Source organism: Melanerpes formicivorus, unplaced genomic scaffold, assembly GCF_026170545.1.
Source record: "Melanerpes formicivorus ecotype bairdi unplaced genomic scaffold, bMelFor1.0.p_v2 SCAF_4, whole genome shotgun sequence".
Taxonomy (NCBI): domain Eukaryota; kingdom Metazoa; phylum Chordata; class Aves; order Piciformes; family Picidae; genus Melanerpes; species Melanerpes formicivorus.
The window spans coordinates 24525872-24545930 of NW_027142356.1; the positions used below are offsets into that span (position 1 = coordinate 24525872).

A 20059-nucleotide genomic window follows, 5' to 3' on the forward strand; every position below is an offset into this window, starting at 1 on the left:
GGAACAACCTCTCATCTGCAGTCTGTCCCACGGGTGTCTGATGGTAACAGCTTTTCAGAGCTGCTCTTTGCAGGCAGCCCAGGGGCATAAAAATCTCTCATGCTAACAACTGCATGCACCTTCTATTGGAATTGTCTCCCAACAATGGTTTATTCAAAACATGTATTTTTAGGCTTAAATTCAATGTGCTTCCAGCCCCAACAAGGAGAACTAAGGTACCCAAACCTGCAGCTTTTTACACTACATTTTAAATATGGATTTTTACAGAGAATTACATTCTCTGCTTCTGAATTCTTAATAATCACAATGCTCATAAGAGAAATCCTTACGTAGTATCTGAGGCTTGGGCAGCCTCGTCTGTGTCAGAACCGAACTAGACGTACTTAATAAAGAGTACATGTGTTAAGAGACAGCAATGCTAGCATTAAACCCAGTCAATTACTGAAGTAATCATAAGCCAAAGCTTCGCCTGCTGCAATATGGCACAACTGTATCTCCATACCCTGGACCTCTGCAAGGCTACTGAGACATGCCTACTCCTGTCAAGGGCTGTGATCTTCCAAGGCTAGAGTTTGAGGTTACTGAATCTAAAGCTGGGCATACCACTTCTCATTTCTTCTGCATTTAAGCCAAGCATATTTCCATTTATCAGGGGACTGAAGCAATGAGCACTGTCATGGAGGCACTGGTAAAAGACATTAACTTTGACTTGAATCACTGTGCCTCACAATGAATGACAAATTGGTTAATGTGTATAATTAGCAGTCATTAAAATGTCTACTCAAACAAGATATCACATCTGGGTTTACCAAAGCCACAGGTTTACTGAAGCTGGTTGCCTTGACCACCTGGCCAAGCCCAAACCAGACAGCTCCACAGGCAGTGTGACTGGCACTCATTGTGGCAGTTATCCCTTCAGCTGACCTTCACATGTGGTGAAGCTACAAGCTTCTCAAGCTACATGCAGCTGCTTCATGGTATAAGAGCAAAACATGCCCCTAAGCAGTCAGACAAAAAACCAAACCAAAACAACAAACCCAAACAAACAAATAAACAAACATCCCCCACCCAGCTCCTCAGCTGTGTTCCTTTTTACTCCTCTTCAGAGCAGTTTTAGCTGCCCTTGCCCAACCTGACAGCATATTACACCAGCAGATCTTAGAAGTGAGTTGAGGTCAGGCTGTCCCTTGCTAGAGCACAGCTGTGAGTGAGCAGGGCTGTGAGACAGCTTTGTCCTTGTTTCTAAGTCAGCTGGAGTGGAAGCTGGCAGGGCGTGAAAAAGGATCATCCACAGCTTAGTGCTTAATTACTGGACTCCCACTGAACATAGAGACTTCATGCACAAAGGAGAGAGAAAACACATGGCAACCTTTGAGCCAGTATGAAAATTCAGACAAAATGTGTTATTTCCACACAGGATCTCCTTGAAGACAAGCACTAGATACTTCAACCAAGCTTCTGACAGCTGTGCATGCATGGTAGGTTTCCTAGCAGTTTATTTTCATTGACATCCCATTGTATCCATACATTTTTATTACCACAAACTATGCATATATATGAGACTGCAGACAGACATACATACACACACACACAATTTGATACATGCCAACATAAAGACGGCTGTCTAACCTAATCTGAGTGCATAAACAGAAAGAAGCCTGATTCTCAGAAGTGCTGAACAGCCAGAAGTAACAGTAAAGTCAGTGGATTGTGCAACATTTGTCTAAATACAATTAATTTTGCTCCTGTTCTTATCCAAGACATGCCAGAAGGCTTGAGCATATTCTGCCATTTCACTGGGTGCCACAGGTGACCACAAAGATATCAAACATTCACAGGTTAAGCAGTCAAGATAGAGAGCAGAGATAGGAATAGGTACTTTTTTCTGCCTCCTATTTACAAGCTAACACAGCTGAAGATCACAGTGAAAACTATGCAACAGTTGGTGTCTAACACCCGTGATTTAAGTGCAGAACATCATTCTCCTACATCTCATCATCTACTGCTGACAAGTCTCTGCAATCCTGTGCATAGGAATTTGGCTTTACAGATCCACCTCTGAAACACTAGCAAAAAAATATTCAGAGTGCTGCCTGCCCTTGCTGCATTACTGCCATAATGCAAATCCTGAATCTATACAGGGGTGAAGCTGACTGGACCTCTGTTAAAGCAAGCTAGAAAAACAAGCAAGTGTGTATCATTTGCTGCTGCCAGCATTTTTGAATAAAAAACCAAGGCAAAACCTGTACTCTGCATTGGTTAGGCCACACCTTGAGTCCTGTGTCCAGTTCTGGGCCCCTCAGTTTAAGAAGGACATCGAAACACTTGAATGTGTCCAGAGAAGGGCAACAAGGCTGGTGAGAGGCCTTGAACACAAGCCCTATGAGGAGAGGCTGAGGGAGCTGGGATTGTTTAGCCTGGAGAGGAGGAGGCTCAGGGGTGACCTCATTGCCCTCTACAACTACCTGAAAGGTGGTTGTAGCTGGGAAGGGGTTGGTCTCTTCTCCCAGGTGACCAGCACCAGAACAAGGGGACACAGTCTCAAGCTGCGCCAGGGGAAGTTTAGGCTCGAGGTGAGGAGGAAGTTCTTCACTGAGCAAGTCATTAGTCATTGGAATGGGCTGCTCAGGGAGGTGGTGGAGTCACCGTCCCTGGAGGTGTTCAAGAGGAGATTGGACGTGGCACTTGGTGCCATGGTCTAGTCATGGGGTCTGTGTTGATAGGTTGGACTCGATGATCCTCAAGGTCTCTTCCAACCTTAGTTATACTGTGATACTGTGAAAAAGCATCACCTTAAAGCTGAACAAAGGGTGTTACTGACCTAGGAAGGCCATCCATCCAAGACAAGTACTTGCAAGGATGGAAAAGTATCTGTTTGTGCTCTTGCTCTTGATAAAGCTCAAGCATGACACGAGACTGGATGGAGTCCAAACATCTGACAACAGAGAGAACTGACAATTTATTCTGAACAACCCTTCCTGTAGACCTGTAGCCTGCACACTTGAGTAAGGGGACTCAGAGTAGACCAAGAATGAATGGAAGAAGTATGCAGACAGAGAAGCAGACTGAATCAGAAGATCAATTAAGCCTAGGCTATAGAGCCTAGAAGAATTTATCAGGTATTCTTTGTATGACCATATTATCAAGAACTCAAGGCTTCACTTCAAGAAACTTGGCTGTCACTAAGGTGAGGAGTCTGCATCTTTCCCTCCATCCAGCTGCTGGTCAGCACAGTCCAGGTAATTACTATAGCTTCATCCTCCCTAATTCAGCTCTGTCCACTTTGCTCCCTCATCTGCTTCTTAATAACTCTAAACCACAAGCATGGCTAGCCACAGGAAAACTGTTTGGTTTGCTATACTCAAACAGAAGAAAAACATTTTTGCAAATACAGACTGCCACCAGATTTAGTTTTACAAAGACATATTTGGTTAGCACTGCAGATGGACTGGAAAAATCCCCATCACCACTAGAGAACTCTCACCCTTTTCCTTTCCCAGGAGGTTGGAAAATGTTCTTTTGCCCCTGGTGAGTGGGGCTTTGCCCCTTGTTTTACTGGAAATGCTGCAACCCCTGGAAATTTGTTACCCCCCAGTCATCTCTCTGGGCAGCAACTAGCTCAAGTTGCTCAGCTGTTGAATTTCAAGGTTAGCTTACCTCAGTTCTCAGTTTTTCCCAGAACATTGGAGAATAAGGCTGAACACCGATTCCAGGAGCGCCAGCCTTTACTCACGTGGACTCAACAACTTTATTCCACTTAGGAGGCTGACCTGCCTCTACAACTCTGGCTGGGTAAAAAGGCAGGAGGAGATGAAAGGTGAAGGGAAGAACTCTTTTGTTGTTTGTTTGTTTTTGAAAAAAAAACAACCACATGCGGGAGAAAGTTAGTTGGTTGGTCCATGTGATACAGAAATAAGTTGGCCCTCTGCCTCCTGGACCTAGGCTTGAATGCTCTTCCAGCACTGATCCCTCATCTGTCTCTTACTGTGCACTCCTTGCCAGACCATTTCACAGCTTTATATAGCTCAAGGCCAGGAAACTGTTCACAAGAACTGGATGTTTTTAAATTATGCTTTGCACCATGATGCAGAATCATTTTCAAAGACAGTTTCAACATTGCTTCTATGCTTGTGACCACATTTACAGATTTTGCTGCCTCACGTTGCGTGCTCAACTTGAACGTCACAGGCATTGCTTTATCTTTCTAAGCCTGCCCTGGGTACCTTTTCCAATTTCCTGATTTTTTTTTTTTCACTCTCTTTCCCCCACCTCCCCCCCAGTAATTGCTTGGGCCTCTTTCTTTCAATGGGTGACTAACAGCAAACACTACTCTAAAAGCTGCTCTGTGACCATGCAGAAAGATTTTTCTATGTAAAGAGACATAAGAAGCAAAAAAGGGAACGCAAATAGACTTAACAAAAAAATGCCTATGTGCAGAAGGGGCAAGCCTCTTTTCAGTCAAACAGGAAGCCCTCTCTCCAGAAGGGCAGAATGAGTCACTAGGTGTGTATGACTAATTAACCATTTCAACCAACAGCAGTGATGAATTTCAAATCAAGACTAGGTGACTACAGGAGATCTATTCTGGTCATTGCAATGGATAAAATTCCACATGCAACACACAAAGTCAGGCTTGAAGAGGGGGAAAAGAAGATGAAAGAATACCAGTGGTGGTATACCATTGCTAAATATTCTGTTCATTCATCTCTAGCTCATCTGCCCTAAGTTAGGATGACAGGAAATGGCCTCAGTTGCACTGGGGAGGTTTAGATTAGATATTAGAAGAAACTTCTTCACCGCAGAGGTTATCAACCAGGGCGGTGGTTGAATCCTTACCCCTAGAAGTATTTAAAAGACACATAAATATGGTGATAAGGGACATGGCTTCGTACCAGAAATGGCAGGGTTAGATAATATTTGGACTCTATGATCTTTATAGTCTTTTCCAACTGAAATTATTCTATGACTCTAAATTCATTCTGAATCAGCTGCTTAAGATAGGATGACTGAAAGCACGATGCTGTTTGGCTTCACGTCAGAGTGGCAGCTATGGTGTTTGGCATAATGTCGCATCGAGTATCTCGTTAGATACCTCTAGTAAAAGGCCAAATTCATAACTCATATAAAGAGCTCCATTAATGGGGGTTGTATCAAAAGAATTACAGCCTTCAACTGCCGGGTCAAATTTCACCCATCTAATTAAAGCTTTGTTTCTGAGGAGGATGCTAGCTACTGACTCCGATGCGATTTCACAGTAACAAGTGTGGCTTTGATTGCCAGCTAAGCTGCAATCATGTCGTGGTTAAAGACTAACTTAATTGCTGAAGTTAGGTTATAAATCACGTTGAAAAACAAGAAAGACAGTCAACAGAGAGAATATGAGGCAAACTGAGGCTGAGTAGGTGGGATTTATTAGTCACCAGAAGGCAGGTTCTGCTACTGGAGAAGCAATAACACATGGGCTGACTTTGAGCATTCGTCCAGATGGAACTGATGAGTAAGTGCAAATAGCACTTGTTACACAGCTCACTATGTGGGATCATAGTATTGGAATGTGTAATGTAATTGAAGCTTGCTTTCTTGGTAGATACTTAACAAAACTATTATTAGCTGTGTTCTCCTTTTGCTTTATTTTTCTCTCCTAAGGCTTTTTGAGGAGCAGCTTAGACATTGTGTGGGCTCTCTCTCTGTCATCTGCATGTTTGGGTTGGCTGCTGATAGGAACGTCTGCTCACATTCCTGCAGGCATGTTGATTTGGATATAGCAGACACATACAAATAGCCTGCATGCAGGAACCCCTAGCTGAAAACCACCCATGTGCAATCTTATTATTTAGCTCACTCATCTTGCTCAGGAGCAAGTATGAGCATGCTTATTGTCCATCTCTTTGTGAAGGCTCCTGCCACCTTCCTGCTTCCTCCAGCATGGAAAACTGTTAACTCTAAAATAGGTCATACTATTACAAAAAAAACATTTTCCAAGCAATATGCCCCTGAGGCCCTTCACATTAAGAGCATCTTTTGGACTGGATAAACACTGTTCCATTATTTCCCAGTATCAACTGCATGTTTCTTCAATAATGGCCAAGCATGGCCCAGCTGGAAGCAACTCTAAAAGCAGACCATTTAATACAAGAGTACATGTGAGGGAAGGCTCCCAGGCCTTATGATAGGATACTATCTGCTTTCATTGCACTGTGGATGGTGTGAAGTAATTCTGTGACTTGAGGTTTTACTTTTTCTCTGTAAGTTTGAATTGTTCCCTTTAAGTTGAGGTGAACACTGTCCCCAGCCAGGTGGTAAAGACCCCTCTCCTCACTAAAGGGAAGATCATCTCTCTGTTTCTGTGCCTGCTAATGCTGGAGGAAACTGCTTGTTCCTTCCATTTCCCAGGCACCAAGCTAATCAAGACTTTAACAACCAATAAAGACTAGATTAATTCCTAAGTGCCAAAAGCAGAAGCAACAACATTACTGAAGTTAATCCTTTTGCAGTATCAATTTGTTAAAACTTTCCTCTGCATCTTCTGATGGGGCTGGCTTCAATTCTCAGGAAACAAATGACAGCTCAGTCATAGTTTTAGTGCTGCAACTAGGGATTGGCAAATGTTACCACAGCTGCATTTGTAATTAGGACACCTGCTCCTAGAGGCTGGATGGAAGCTCAAACAGGGGATCTTGAAAGGCTTAGCTCAAGGAGAAATCTACATTGTCAAACTTACACAGACCTTCAGAGCCTGTTTACCAGCTTTTAACAGATACTCCCTAATTATTAACCTCAAGGGCAAGATTAACATTTTCTTTTGATAAATATGGAGATGCCATGGTGTGTTGTGAAATACCAGTCTTTCAGGGTGGAATAATTCTGTCATCTTTCTTCCATACAGCTCTTCTCCAGTATCACCTTTCTAACAAATATTTTATTACATTACTTCTACTCCTTCCTACCCCCCAGCAATGCTTATTATATTTTATCATTTTCCTAATGACTCATTTCTAAAGTTAAGGCTCTCAACAGTGTGAAGTGTTTAATGAAACTGATGCTCTGAAGGAGGCAGAGTGACATTAATGATTGTGACCCTTTACATCCTTAAATACTAAAGGCTTCAACATTTTCTAGCCTAAGGGCTAGCTAACTCCTCAGCAGCCAGGCTGCTTCTTGAAGAGCTGAGCTAGGAAGATGTGTAGGACTTTCATACCTCTCTGCTTTTTGAAGTTGTGATCTGATAATATCTAATTCATACCTCAGTGCCCAAAGGACATCCTAAGAGCTGCTCTGACTGGTAGCTCCAGTAGTCTAAGAAAATGGGGACTTGCTAAAATGCAGCAATGCTCTGCCCACATCTGCTTTGCTGGATTTTCTACCAAGTCCATTACACTGACTTTCCAGATTTATTCTACTGTTCAACCTCGTCTTTGGAAATATTCCATGGTCAGAGTTCTGGGGGCCTACGGAAGGGGAGAAGGGACTGTCTGTGAGCAGTTGGGTGACATGCTAGGTTTTAGAGTAAGATCCCACTGCCAACACACCAGAGATAAAGCACCAGCTCCTGGATTTAAAAACGTTTTACGGTTTCTTACTACAGCAAAGGGACAGCCCAAGCATAGACAATCACTTTCAGTCAGTCTGTCTTTTGTTTAACGGGCTCTGCTCACCCCTAAGCTGAGCTGACAGACCAAGTTTTCCTGGCACCAGTGACACCATGCTCCACCTCTACCCTCTGCCGACAGGAATGCTATTCTCTTCCCCAAACCACCTAAAATCAGATTAGCAACCAGACCACTATTTTTTTCCTTTTCTGTCTCACCCAGGACAGGAAAAAAATCCATCCATTTGAAACTTATGTCCAACCACATAGCTATTTTCGTTTTGCACACAAATGTTAATGAATTGGCTCCTATTTGTGCAAATGTAAGGTTACACTGGATTCTTTGTCATCTTGCACTGGAAATTCCTGCTGTTTCCATGATAACAACTTGACTGATTTTCTCAGATTTCTAGTGGGTTTTCCATGGGGCAGCAGGTCTAGTCTTGCATGTAAAAAGGGGTCTTGGAACCCCTGGAGAATTTCTGAATTGAATCTTCACTAACATCACTGTCATCACCGTCATCATTTGCTTTTTATAGTAGCCTTTTAAGATTACTCATAATGTAGTACAGTAATCATGTCCTCTGATTGAATTTCCTGTCTTTCTGTATGAAAAGTACAAAAAGTTACTGTGCAGCACCTTTCTGATCCCCTTCTATGACCAGGTGAGCTGCTTAGTGGATGAGAGAAAGGCTGTAGATATTGTTTACCTGGAATTTAGTAAAGCCTTTGACACTGCCTCCCACAGCATCCTCCAGGAGAAACTGGCTGCACATGGCTTGGATGGGTGGGCACTTTGCTGGGTAAAAAACTGGCTGGACAGCCAAGCCCAGAGTGGTGGTGAATGGAATTCAATCCAGCTGGCAGCCAGTCACAAGTGGTGTTCCCCAGGGCTCAGTTTTGGGGCCAGTCTCATTTAATATCTGTAGCAATGATCTGGAGGAGATTCAGTGCATCCTCAGTAAGTTTGCAGATGACACCAAACTGGGTAGGAGTGTGATCTGCCTGAAGGTAGGAAGACTCTACAAAGAGATCTGGACAGGCTGGATTGATGGACTGAGGTCAGTAGTATGAGGCTTAAAAAGGCCAAGTGCCAGGTCCTGCCATTGGGTCACAAAAACCCCATGCAAGGCTATAGGCTTGGGGAAGAGTGGCTGGAAAGCTGCCCAGTAGTGAAGGACTTGTGGGAGCTGGTTGACAGCTGGCTGAGCATGAACCAGCAGTGTGCCCAGGTGGTCAAGGTAAACAGCATCCTAGCCTGGATCAGGAATAGTGTGTTTATCAGGAGCAGGGAATTATTGTGCCCCTGTACTTGAAGACTGTGTTCAGTTTTGGGCTCTTCACTACAAAAGGACATTTGAATTGCTGGAGGACATCCAGAGAAGGGCAATAAAGTTGAAGGGCCATGAAGTCTGGAACAGCTGAGGGAACTCTGGAGAAGAGAAGGCTGAGGGGAGACCTCTGCTCCCCACAACTACCTCATAGGAGTTATAGTAAGGTTGGGGTCAGCCTCCTATCTTAAGCCTCTTCTCCTTAGTATCAAGTGACAGAATGAGAGAAAATGGCCTCAAATTGCACCAGAGGAGGCTAAGATTGTGTATTAGGAAAAATTTATTTACCAAGAGTGGCCAGGTACTAGAACAGGCTGCCTCAGAGAGGTGGTAGAGTCACTGTCCCTGGAGGTGTTCACAACACATGTAGACATGGCACTCCAAGATACAGTTTAATGGCCATAGTGGCGTTAGCTCAACAGTGGGACTTCATGATCTCAGAGGTTTTTTCCAAGTGAAACAATTCTATAATTAATTCCACCCCCCCATCCCCCCCCTTTATTTTTTTTACTTCCCTTTTAAAAACTGAACTTTGTTTGCACTTTAGTGTCACCGGCAAAGAGAATTTCACCACCGGAATGCAATCTACAATCCCAAACACAGCAATCAATATTTGCTCAACTTTCTTCAAAAGGAACAGAAAACCACATATGCATATAGAAAGCCAACCTGTTCTTCAGGACAAAATACCAACTGGTGATAACTGCATGATGACTGTGAAGAGCTGACAATGTTAATTACCATCGCTGAGAGCTTCAGCAGAATCTTAAGACATGGAAATTGCAGATAGAATTGAAGCAAACACTGATTATTTCAGCATTTGTAGAAACACCTACTCCATTTAACAGAAAAAACAAATAGTCAAAAAAAAGGGGCAAATAATAAGACCTGGCTTTTCAAAGCTGAATGCTTGGTCACTACTTCCTACCTATGACTGGTATGTTGTTTTTTTTCAGACAATAATACATTACTTCTGATTGCAGGTTCTTTTCAAACAAACTTTCTAGTTACTTCAGTCCTAATCTATGCTTCAACTGAACAGATACAGAGCTGTAGCTACAACTGAACTACTGAGGTACCTTTATTAGCCCTTGCCAGACCACCAGCCCTTAAAGAAATAGAATAGAATAAACCAGGTTGGAAGAGACCTTCAAGATCATCGCGGCCAACCTATCATCCAACACCACCTAATCAACTAAACCATGCAACCAAGCACCCTGTCAAGTCTCCTCCTGAACACCTCCAGTGATGGTGACTCCATCACCTCCCTGGGCAGCCCATTCCAATGGGCAATCACTCTCTCTGTGTAAAACTTCCTCCCGACCTCCAGCCTGAACCTCCCCTGGTGCAGCCTGAGACTGTGTCCTCTTGCTCTGGTACTGGTAGCCTGGGAGAAGAGACCAACCTCTGCCTGTCTACAACCCCCCTTCAGGTAGTTGTAGAGAGCAATAAGGTCACTCCTGAGTCTCCTCTTCTCCAGGCTAAGCAACCCCAGCTCCCTCAGTCTCTCCTCATAGGGCTTGTGTTCCCCCCTATTTATGTGTGTATTAATGTACAGGCACACAAATGAGAGTGTGTGCATTATTACTATGTAACTACAATCAAACCCATAGATGATATGAATGATTTTAAACTTACTGCTGCTACTTCCTGGGTCCTAAGTTCACCAGACTGCAGTGAAGACTCCCGTCTAGGAATGTGCTTCACACCTATTTTATGATAGTTGAATTTCTTTCCTTAGCTGTAACTGAGAGGGCTGACGAGGTAGATTAGAAATATCTCAGCTCAGAATACATTCTTATGATCCTATTCCAAAAAACCCCCATCTCTACTCCCTCAGCAGAATATTTTAATCTCCAAAGCTAGATGGCAGCGATGTAATTTAACAAGTCATTTTCCAAGCTGTTCCTTGACAGGTGATATAAGCTTCAAGCCTCAGCTCAGAGCTGATCTCCACCCTGTTAGATACAGGTACGAATAATATGTAGAGATACTAATAGTTTAACAAAGCACTGTGGTGTCTGTGTTTTCCTCCATTAGCTCCTTGCTCTTCTAAGAGGACTACTTCCAAAGGGAGGAAAGCAGAGAAGAATGCAAGCAAACAATTGCTATCATCATGTTTTACTAATGTATAATAAATATAGTAAAGTGAACAGTAACAGCAATTTGTGTTGCTAATAATTACAACCACAGATAGGCACAGACTCTAGTTCCTGGATCATTCAAAACAATAGAAGGATCTCTGGATGTCTGTTTGGCATCAGATGTGGTAATAGTTTCCATACCTGGCAGTAAGTTTTATAGACAGGATCATGGAGTTAAAGATGGAGGGAAAAAGGAATTCAGACTATGCTCTGTGGACATGCCTAGAGCACCCCGATAAAAGACCTTACAGCAATTCACTGTAATGTTTGCAATTGTTGCCATTCTTCCCCCACTTATCTTCCCCAGTTACAGGTCTGTGGCATTTTAGGTTGGGTGCCTCCTGTTTCTGCCACACAAGCTACACCTCCAGTGTCCCGAGTGTCCAGCCCAGCAGGGGGACACAGGAAGCTGCATATTTCATACCCATAATATTCTGCACCCTATAAATCCATCTGCAATCCATCCACCCTATAAATCCATCTCTTCATCTTTCTTCCCTCTCTGCTCCTGTGAGAGAGATGCTCCCTATCAGGTAACAGTGGTGGAGTTATCTAAAGGCCTCTTAGGCCTGGCTAGACCTAATGCCAGGAGGAGAAGGGGTTGGGGCAGTCTCAGACCTGGCCAGCTGAGACTAGCCTAGCAGTGCGGGGAGGGAAGAAAGAGCCCTGGGGGGTTTGGGTACACCCTCAGGTGGGGAGAAGGGAAGTGTTGGGAGGCTTTTGGGTGTGCTATAGGGGATTCTGTATGCTTTGGGATTCTTTTGCCACCGTGCCTGTAGCTTCTGTAAAACATTTACTGCTCTCCATTTAAACTTTCCATCACTTCTGCAATCCATTTGTATGAGTGTCATTCTTTTCCGCCTTTCAGGGGCAATAAAGGATCTGCCTGGCCTCAAACCAGGACAATGTCCATTGCTGACAGAGAACAAATTGGTAAAAAAAATAAATAAATTTAAAAATTACTGATTCCCAGGCATTACTTCCTCAGTGTCTTGGTCTCCATCTTTCCTTTTGCAACTCCATATGGAGTGTGTGGGGAGAGAGGCAAGTGTTGGCTTTATATTTTCTCCCTGGTTACTCAGCAGCATGCTGACAGTTCTGCCCTTTTGGATCTGCTCCCAAATCACAAAGATGAAATCTTAGCTATGGACTCCACGAAATGATCAATTACTTAGTAAAGTTGAGTGATACATCTGTGATTAAATACTTAATCAGTACAAGTCTTTGTTTCTATAGAATTGTTACTGAGTTCAAAGCCTATGTATATATAACAAGACAGACAGGTAGCCCTCTCTTTTTACTATTTGCAAAAGTAATCATGCTCAGATAGGCCCTCAAAGCTCTTCCTTACTAGGAGGTAATTTAATTTCATTCAGAACACAGCCCAACTTGTTTTCACCTGTGTAAATATTATCAATCTTTGTTCTGTTCTGACTCTCATGGAAGTGATGCTTACAAAGAAAGAAGGTGATGATCCAATGCACAAAGCCAAGTATGGGATCAGTTTACATATCTTGTCATATAACATCCAGGCTTACGAGTAGGGCACCCAATTTTATCCAAGATTAATACAGAAACAATCCTGGGTTGCTTGTTCCATTTCTAATCCTCCACAACAACATCAAAGTATTTCCAGTAACAACAGAATTTTAAGGAATTTTGCACAAACTGAACCAGTTCATAATCCAGTAGAGCAGGTATAAAAGATTTATCAGCTAGGAGGTTGTTACATTCCATTAGATAGTATCAGCTCTTAATCTGGATTTGAGAGCAATCCTGGAAATGCAAGAGAGTCGACCTACATCTACCTTTAATGTGAAAGTTATAAATTAAGAAGTGACAGGCTGCTAGAAGTACAGTGACAAGTCACAACATTTTGCTGTCTGTAGCTGTAAGACTACCAGCAGTCTGCTTTTACTTCTACATCAGTGACAATTTCACCAAGAAATCAGAGGCAGGATGTTGTTCTTAATATAATCACATTCTTAGCTTTGGCTGGACAATCTTCAGCTAACACTATGTTTGAGACTCATAAAAACATTATCTTTGGCCTTGTAGGATTAATTAACAGCCACTGCTCTTAATGCTGAGCTGACTGTGGATAGGCATTGTGACTGAAGAATGTCTAAGTTTTAGGATCAGTCACCCTATGGAAACATATGCATGCTCTTCTGACTGCAAAAGGAGTTGAAGAGAAGATGTAACCTTGAGAAGTGAAAACCTATGCTGAAAAAACTCAGACAAATCTGGGGGAGAGAAGCTGAGTTGGAATGTATGGGAGAAAACACTTCCCAGGTAGTAAAATATCACCACTGGGATGAGGGGGAAATACGTTGTTCATATAAACAACGGATAAACAATTCCTAGCCTGTAGAAAATTCACCACAATTCTAGAGCCCATGGGGTTACTGTATTCAATCAGATGTGATACCTGAGCTCAGTAATGATTTGCAGTCCTTTGACAGGTCCGTCACTCTTTATACTTAGCACACATCACTGTCTATACATACTGCAATCTTTTGTACAGACATTGTCAGGGACTTGAAAAGAAAAACAGACAATCCTTGTGAAATTTCAAGAAAGCTCATAGTCCTGGCAAGTCATTACACAATCAGATCATACTTTTTTGTAACACTTTGAAGACATTTGGGTCGCTCTAAAGGCTGAAACCTATCTTCATTGACACACGCAAACCTTACTGGCCAGCCTGATCTAGTGTAGGGTGTCCCTGCCCATGGCAGGGGGGTTGGAACTAGATGATCCTTGTGGTCCCTTCCAACCCTGAATGAAACTATGAAACTACTCACAGGGATCATCACCTCACTTTATGGAATGGCCTGCATTATATGTAAGGTCTTTAATTTTTGGACCTTTCTTGCATAACCCTCCTTCAAAGCACACTGAACACTGCACACCACCCCTTCTCAAAAACAAACAAACAAAAAACGCCACTAAAACAAACAATATCAAGAAAGCCCACTTCAAAGAAATCCATTATTATTATTTTGTTCCTTCTCCCACAGCAGGTGCCTTCAGACTATTCAATCTCATCCTTTCTGTCCCTTGGAGTTGCTACATGCTACTGGGAAACTTACCAGTATCCTGTCAAAACCACCCACCTCTGGCCCATTCTCCCAGACACCGTGCCTTCTAAAGAGAGCTGTTAATTCCAGGCTTAAGCACACTTCAGAGTAAGTAAAACTCACAAATTCAATTTGAAGATCTGCAACATAATGACAATACCATTCCAGCCTAGACATCATACCCAGCACTAGGGTTTACAATTCTGCAAGATGGGAAAGCAAATCTTTCTTTCACCAACACTTGGGAAGCACAGCTGAAGGAAAGCAGTTTCTAAACAAATTCAATGTAATAGGCATTTCCAGCCTGCAGTTTGTAACTTCTCTCACAATAAACGTCAAATAACTATCAAATGCTATCAAGAAGACAGCTTTAGCATGGAGTTCTCAGGAATAAAACACAGCTGAACTCTAGAAGAAACACTCTATAATCATTCCTGAGCTGCAGGCTCCCTGGAAGTGAAGGAAGGAAAAATCCATTTAATATAAGCAGATCTAAAGTTATGCATGTAGGAACATTTAATTTAAATGCCCTTTACAGGACACACAGCTTCTGAGAAAACCCTAGCTCGAAAAGGAACACAGAGATCACTGCATGTAACTAACAGAACAGAAGTTCCCACTGTGCAGTCGTGGGAAAGAAAAGTTCATCCCATTGGGTGAACAGACAGGGGAATACTGAGCAGGAGGTTACTATCGAGACGTGACATTAACAAGAGCCTTCCTGGAATCTACCATGCTGCAAGATGGCCAGTGAAGACAACGGTGGGAGCTTTGGAAAACAGTAGCCAAGCTGCTCCTCCTGGGCAGCTCCTGCCTTCCAGGAAGAGATCAAAGGAGCCAATCTCTTTATGTCATCAGAGACAATGCTAAGTGACTATTTAATTAATGCCCTTAAATACCTGAGCAGAGAGAGACGATCTGAAACTAGAAAGCTATCTAACCTGACAAAGACATTACAAGATTCAGTAGCCAGAAGACAAAGTCAGAAAAGTCCAAAGTGAAGAGGGAGAAAAAAAAAAGGCAATCATTTAACAGTGAGATTAACAATCAGAGACAGTTATCTAGGAATTTAGTCAATTCCCCACCGCTGGAAATCACTCTGCAATCAAGATTGTTTGGAGAGGATGGTGGGCCCGACCTCAGACTCACTAAGGAATAGCATATGCTTTATGCCATGGAAAATGTTGGACTATGGGAGCATAATAATAACGTCCTATCACTCTAATAAATCTACCAACAGCACTGCTACCTTCTCTTAAGAGAACAAGAAGGGTGAAGGAGAAAAGTATGAACGAAGCCATACTTCGTGTATAGAGCACAAAATATATGCTAATCTGTGGACCTCGCAGGTTTCGGACAAGCTCACACGTAGTTCTGTCACTGCCTTCATTCAGGAGGCGACAGCCAAGACCCGCCAGTAATCCAAGGCCGGCCGCACGGCCCCGCGCAAGGCTGCTCAGCGTGCCGGTAGTGAGCTGCCGGCGCCAGGCAGACATAGTGACCGTCACTGGGTGACCGTCAGCGGGCGAGCCGTGACCTGACTGCAACGTCCCAGCTCGCAGCCCGCAAGGGCCACTGTCCGACTCCTAGCTCGGCCCCCCCGAGAGCCTCTGATGTCGGGAGACACCCGTCCCGGAATACATGGGAACATTCGCACGTCTATTCTCGCCCGACTTCGCCCCCGGGGCGGAGGGGCCCTGTCGGACGCCCCTTCGCCATGAACCCGGTGCCGCGATGGGGGCAGGTGGGGGCCAGGGCTGCCCCCCGCGGCGGCGGCCTCCGGGGCACCTTCGCGCTGCGACACCGCGGCCGCCGGCACGTTGCCGTGGCGACCGCACCGCTGCCGTGGCGACTGCGCCGCGCATCCCCCCGTCCCGGCCCGCTGCAGCCCCCCGGTGCGGCGTGGTGGTGGGACACCTTATTTTCTTTTGTTCGTTTGGGATTTTTTTTTTTTTGTGTTTAAGTTTTCCATGCTCTCCGGAAGACAAAGCTGTTTCCAAGAGCCGGTAAAACACAGCAGAAGGTTGGAAGCCCCCTCGGGGTTGGCCTGACCCGGCCGTCCCCCACGTCCAGGTGCCCGCTTGGCGAGCGGCCTCAGTCCCCACCTGCCGCGGAAGAGGGAACGGCTCCCCTGAGCACGCTTCCTTGGCACAGCGCTGCCCGCCCGGCACTCCCGCACCGGGAAAGGCCGCCAGAACTAGGCAGTCCCCCGCCTCACCACCCCGCTGTGTCCCGGGTGCCCGTCCACGCACCAACCTCGCTCCCCTCCGGCTTCCTGGGGTGGGGGTGTGGAGGTGGTCACTATTACCCCCTCCGCTCACCCCGCCCCTTACCTCCGCGGCAGCGCCCGGGGAGCCGCGGGCAAGCCGCTGCCGTGGGCAGGGATGACCTTGCGGAGAAATTCATCATCCAGGCAGGAAAACAAGTCCTTCCTCGGGGTGTGCAGCGGCGGGAGGAGGGAGGGAGGGAGGAAAGAGGCCCCCCACTGCCGCAGCGGAGGGCAGCGATTCCTCCCGACTACGAAGAGACAGCGGCAGCTGGAGGCTCAGGCAGACAGGCCCCGGCCAGCCACCGCCCGCGAAGCTGAGCCGAACGGCCACTCACAGCTGCGGCGGCTGGCGCGGGAGGCGGGGAGCGCAGGGGCTGCGGCGTGGGGGCCGGGGGCCGAGCTCCCCCCGGCGGCCGTGGGCAGAACGGGGCAGCTGCCGGCCGGGAGGGCGCGGCTCACCCACCTTCAGCGCTCAGCCCCCACCCCGCCGCCAGCCCTCCCAAATGCAGGGTGCGAGCACCTACCTGGGTCCAGGGAGCTACCCCCGCTCACGCCAGCCACACCTCGGGCCGCGCCCGGGTTTTATAGCCCGGGAACGGGAGGCTCCTGCCCTCCATCAGGCGCACGGGGCTGAGCAAGGGCCCCTCAGCAGCTGTGCCAGAGCCCGGACAGTGAGCCGCGGTTTGCTCTGCGTTGCCTCCTGCACCAGCCGGTTCTTTCCTGCTCTTAAAACAACTACACGCTAAGATTCTGCACAGCAGAAGACCCAGAACAGCACATCCCAGCTGCAGATTCCGACCACCTTTGCTAGTTCCGCTTGTGCCAGCTGAGGAAGCTGCCTACAAACAGCTATCGAGGCACCTGATGAGCCGTTTGGCTGCAGGCTCGTACAGATTTGCTCGGGGAATTGCAGTGTACGCAAATGCAGATCAGCCCTTGTAGTGCCTTCAGTTTGGATTGTTGTTTTCGATAGGCAAATTTGACTTCCTGTATGAAGCGCTGCCCTGTTTGCCTGGGAAAAAAAAAAAAGGCGGAAACCCCCCCCCCAGATGTAAGCAAAGAAAGCCCAGATCCTAGCAAAAATAATAGTAGCAAAAGACTTTTTGGGTCACGACTCCTAATTGTCTGGAAATCTTTAATCTAATTTCGGTTTATTCCCACCAGTGTGGAATTTTATCTCTCTCTCTGCTGCAATCACAGGAAATGGTTCTGCAGTGCACAAGTTAAGCACAGGTTTTCAACTGAGATTTTAACTCTCCTACATCTTTTCAGGGGTAAAGAGGAGCAGAATTTCCAGAACTATAGGAGAAGCTGTGAGGAGGACTCTGTTGCAATATGGAAGAGAGGACCTAAAAACCAACCAACCAACCCCGACAAAACACCAAACTCTCTAATCATCATAAGTATTAATAAATCATTTTCTCTTGATCCATATGAATAGATCCATATTTTGTTCACTGCTCTAAAAAATACTGTCAGGCTCAGTTATTGATCCGAAATCTCTTTGACTCATGGTTTAAGTGGTCATGAAAAAGTCTTACATTTTCTACTGTTGCATGTATACTTTCTTCTCCAACAATGGCCACCGAGATCAACACATATATAATAACCATTCCTGAATATGGCTTTATGGCAGTTATTTAGCCACAGGAAAACTACCTATTTTAAATACCGACAATATCCACTTTTTTCACATGTGCCAAAACCAAACTGGAAGTACTCTAAAGATCCTGAACACACCAAGCACAAGAGAACCTCACTGGAGGGGCAGGGAGAATGAAGAGAACATCAAACTATCAGGGAAAGGGAAAGATTTACAGCACTAGTGCAGCCAGGGATTCCTGGTAGCTCTTCTCTACTTCATTCTCTGGTGCTCTGGAGGGCTGTATGGAGTCCAGTCCTCATCCTGCTCGTGCATGAGTCAGGAATACAAGGTCAGGTTGGCAAACAGAGTTCAGCTCCTCTTATTCTGCTAAATTATGGATTTTTAAAGAAAAACTGCCAGTCTTCCTAGAATTAATCCTGCTGCCAGTAACATTACCACAGTAAAACTTCCCCTATTTTGTTAAAGAAGGAAGGCTGGATGATGCAATTTCCTTTTGTCAGCAATTGTACTTTTAATTTATGAAGAGTTAGCTGTAGGCAGTTATAGACTTTGCTGCTGTAAGGACTTCAGCAGACCTGCTTCACCAGGGTCTGTTCAGCAAGGGACAGTTATGATTAGTTCAGTTTTTCTAAATTTTCCTAACCAGAAAATTCCTTACCAGGATTTTAAAGAGAGACTCTCTCTGTGAGTAAACCCCTTTAGTCTGAGATACAAAACTCACAGGTTTGGCACTCGGTTAAGTAGTTGCCTAGTTGTGCAAGTCAGTCAGACTTCTTCAATGTAGCTTTAACACTCACTGTCATCTTTTCATTTCTGCATCCTTCTCCCCATGTCCAAGTCACTGAAAAACATTAACACTGTTCCCTTCCACAGCAGCCTTCCCTGCCCTGGAGGAAATAACCTGCCTCAGCATTCTTGCTGAGGGGAGCATGTAGATGGCTGCTTATCTTTAAACATGCTTAGCTCCATGACTGAAGTCAATGGATCATGCTTAAAATTAAGTATGTGCATAAGTCTCAATAATGAAAAGAATAATAAAGAATTAAACTTGCTAAGACTGACCAGAGTGAAAGCATAAATTTAACTGTAAAAGGGATTATCTTTTGATATGTATAGGGCAGAGCTTTGGGTAACAGGAGCCTGGATTTTGAAGGAGCTGCCAGAATTACAGTTAGTCACCAGAAATGGCAGCCATACTTCTGCAGGGCCTTTGAAGACTCTTGTAGAACGTTTTAAAATCTCATCTTCAAGCTCTATCACCATCTGGCTAAAAGAAAGTTCTTTACTGTAGCTGAAGAAATAATAGAGCTGATTTTTTTTAATGAGTATTGTTATATATAGCATGTGGAGAAGATGTCTAGTTGGCCTGAACTAGCGTAGTTCCATTTACTTCAGCAATGACATGCCAGTTTACTTTGGCGTGGAGGAGGCCTGCTGTTTATTGCACTGCTTCTACCATACTTCTCCAGTTGTTTTCAGTTTGGATGATGCTGATGCCAAATGCAATTCTGTAGAAGACTTTTTATTAAATGTAGCACCTTTCATGGCTTTAGGAAAAGGAGTTACAAATACTTCAAAAAGTAAATCAAAGCAAAACTTTTTGCAGGCAATACTCCAGCTGAAGGTTGGGTCAGAAAGAGCAATGAAGATCACACTTGTGAATACAGTCATTTAACATTTAAAGTTTTGTGAAGACACTTAGACTTTTGCTTCTCATTAATATAAAAACCCAAATGAATGAATGAATGGATGGACATGTTCATTTGGGACTGGGAGCTGAGTTGAGTGATAGCTGATATGATAGCTGCAGCCAGCAGCTGTACCTTTAGAGACAGATCTACCGAGGAAGAAAACAATACACGAGGTGAGGTGATGCTTGTGTTTTGTGATCATGCACTTTCCATAGAACCAACAGAGCAGAGCAAATATTCATTCCATATGTTACACAGCCTCTCGCTCTCCCTTTACCACTCACATACCTAATGAGCTGTACTGGACATCTCACAAATGGATGCACTCTTCAGCCACAGTAATGACA

General features: G+C 44.7%; 1 protein-coding gene across 4 annotated transcripts in view; it reads right to left on the reverse strand.

Annotated features, from left to right (window-relative positions):
* GPRIN3 (GPRIN family member 3) overlaps positions 1 to 20059 on the reverse strand; it is a 60266-nt gene that overhangs the window by 14504 nt on the left and 25703 nt on the right. Inside the window, exon 1 of one of the 4 annotated variants that reach the window (XM_068137358.1) lies at positions 16940 to 17062. The exons of 1 other annotated variant lie outside the window; for it this stretch is intronic. The gene's annotated coding sequence lies outside the window, so the exon portion shown is untranslated. 2 more of the 4 variants (XM_068137356.1, XM_068137357.1) reach the window with 2 other exon arrangements.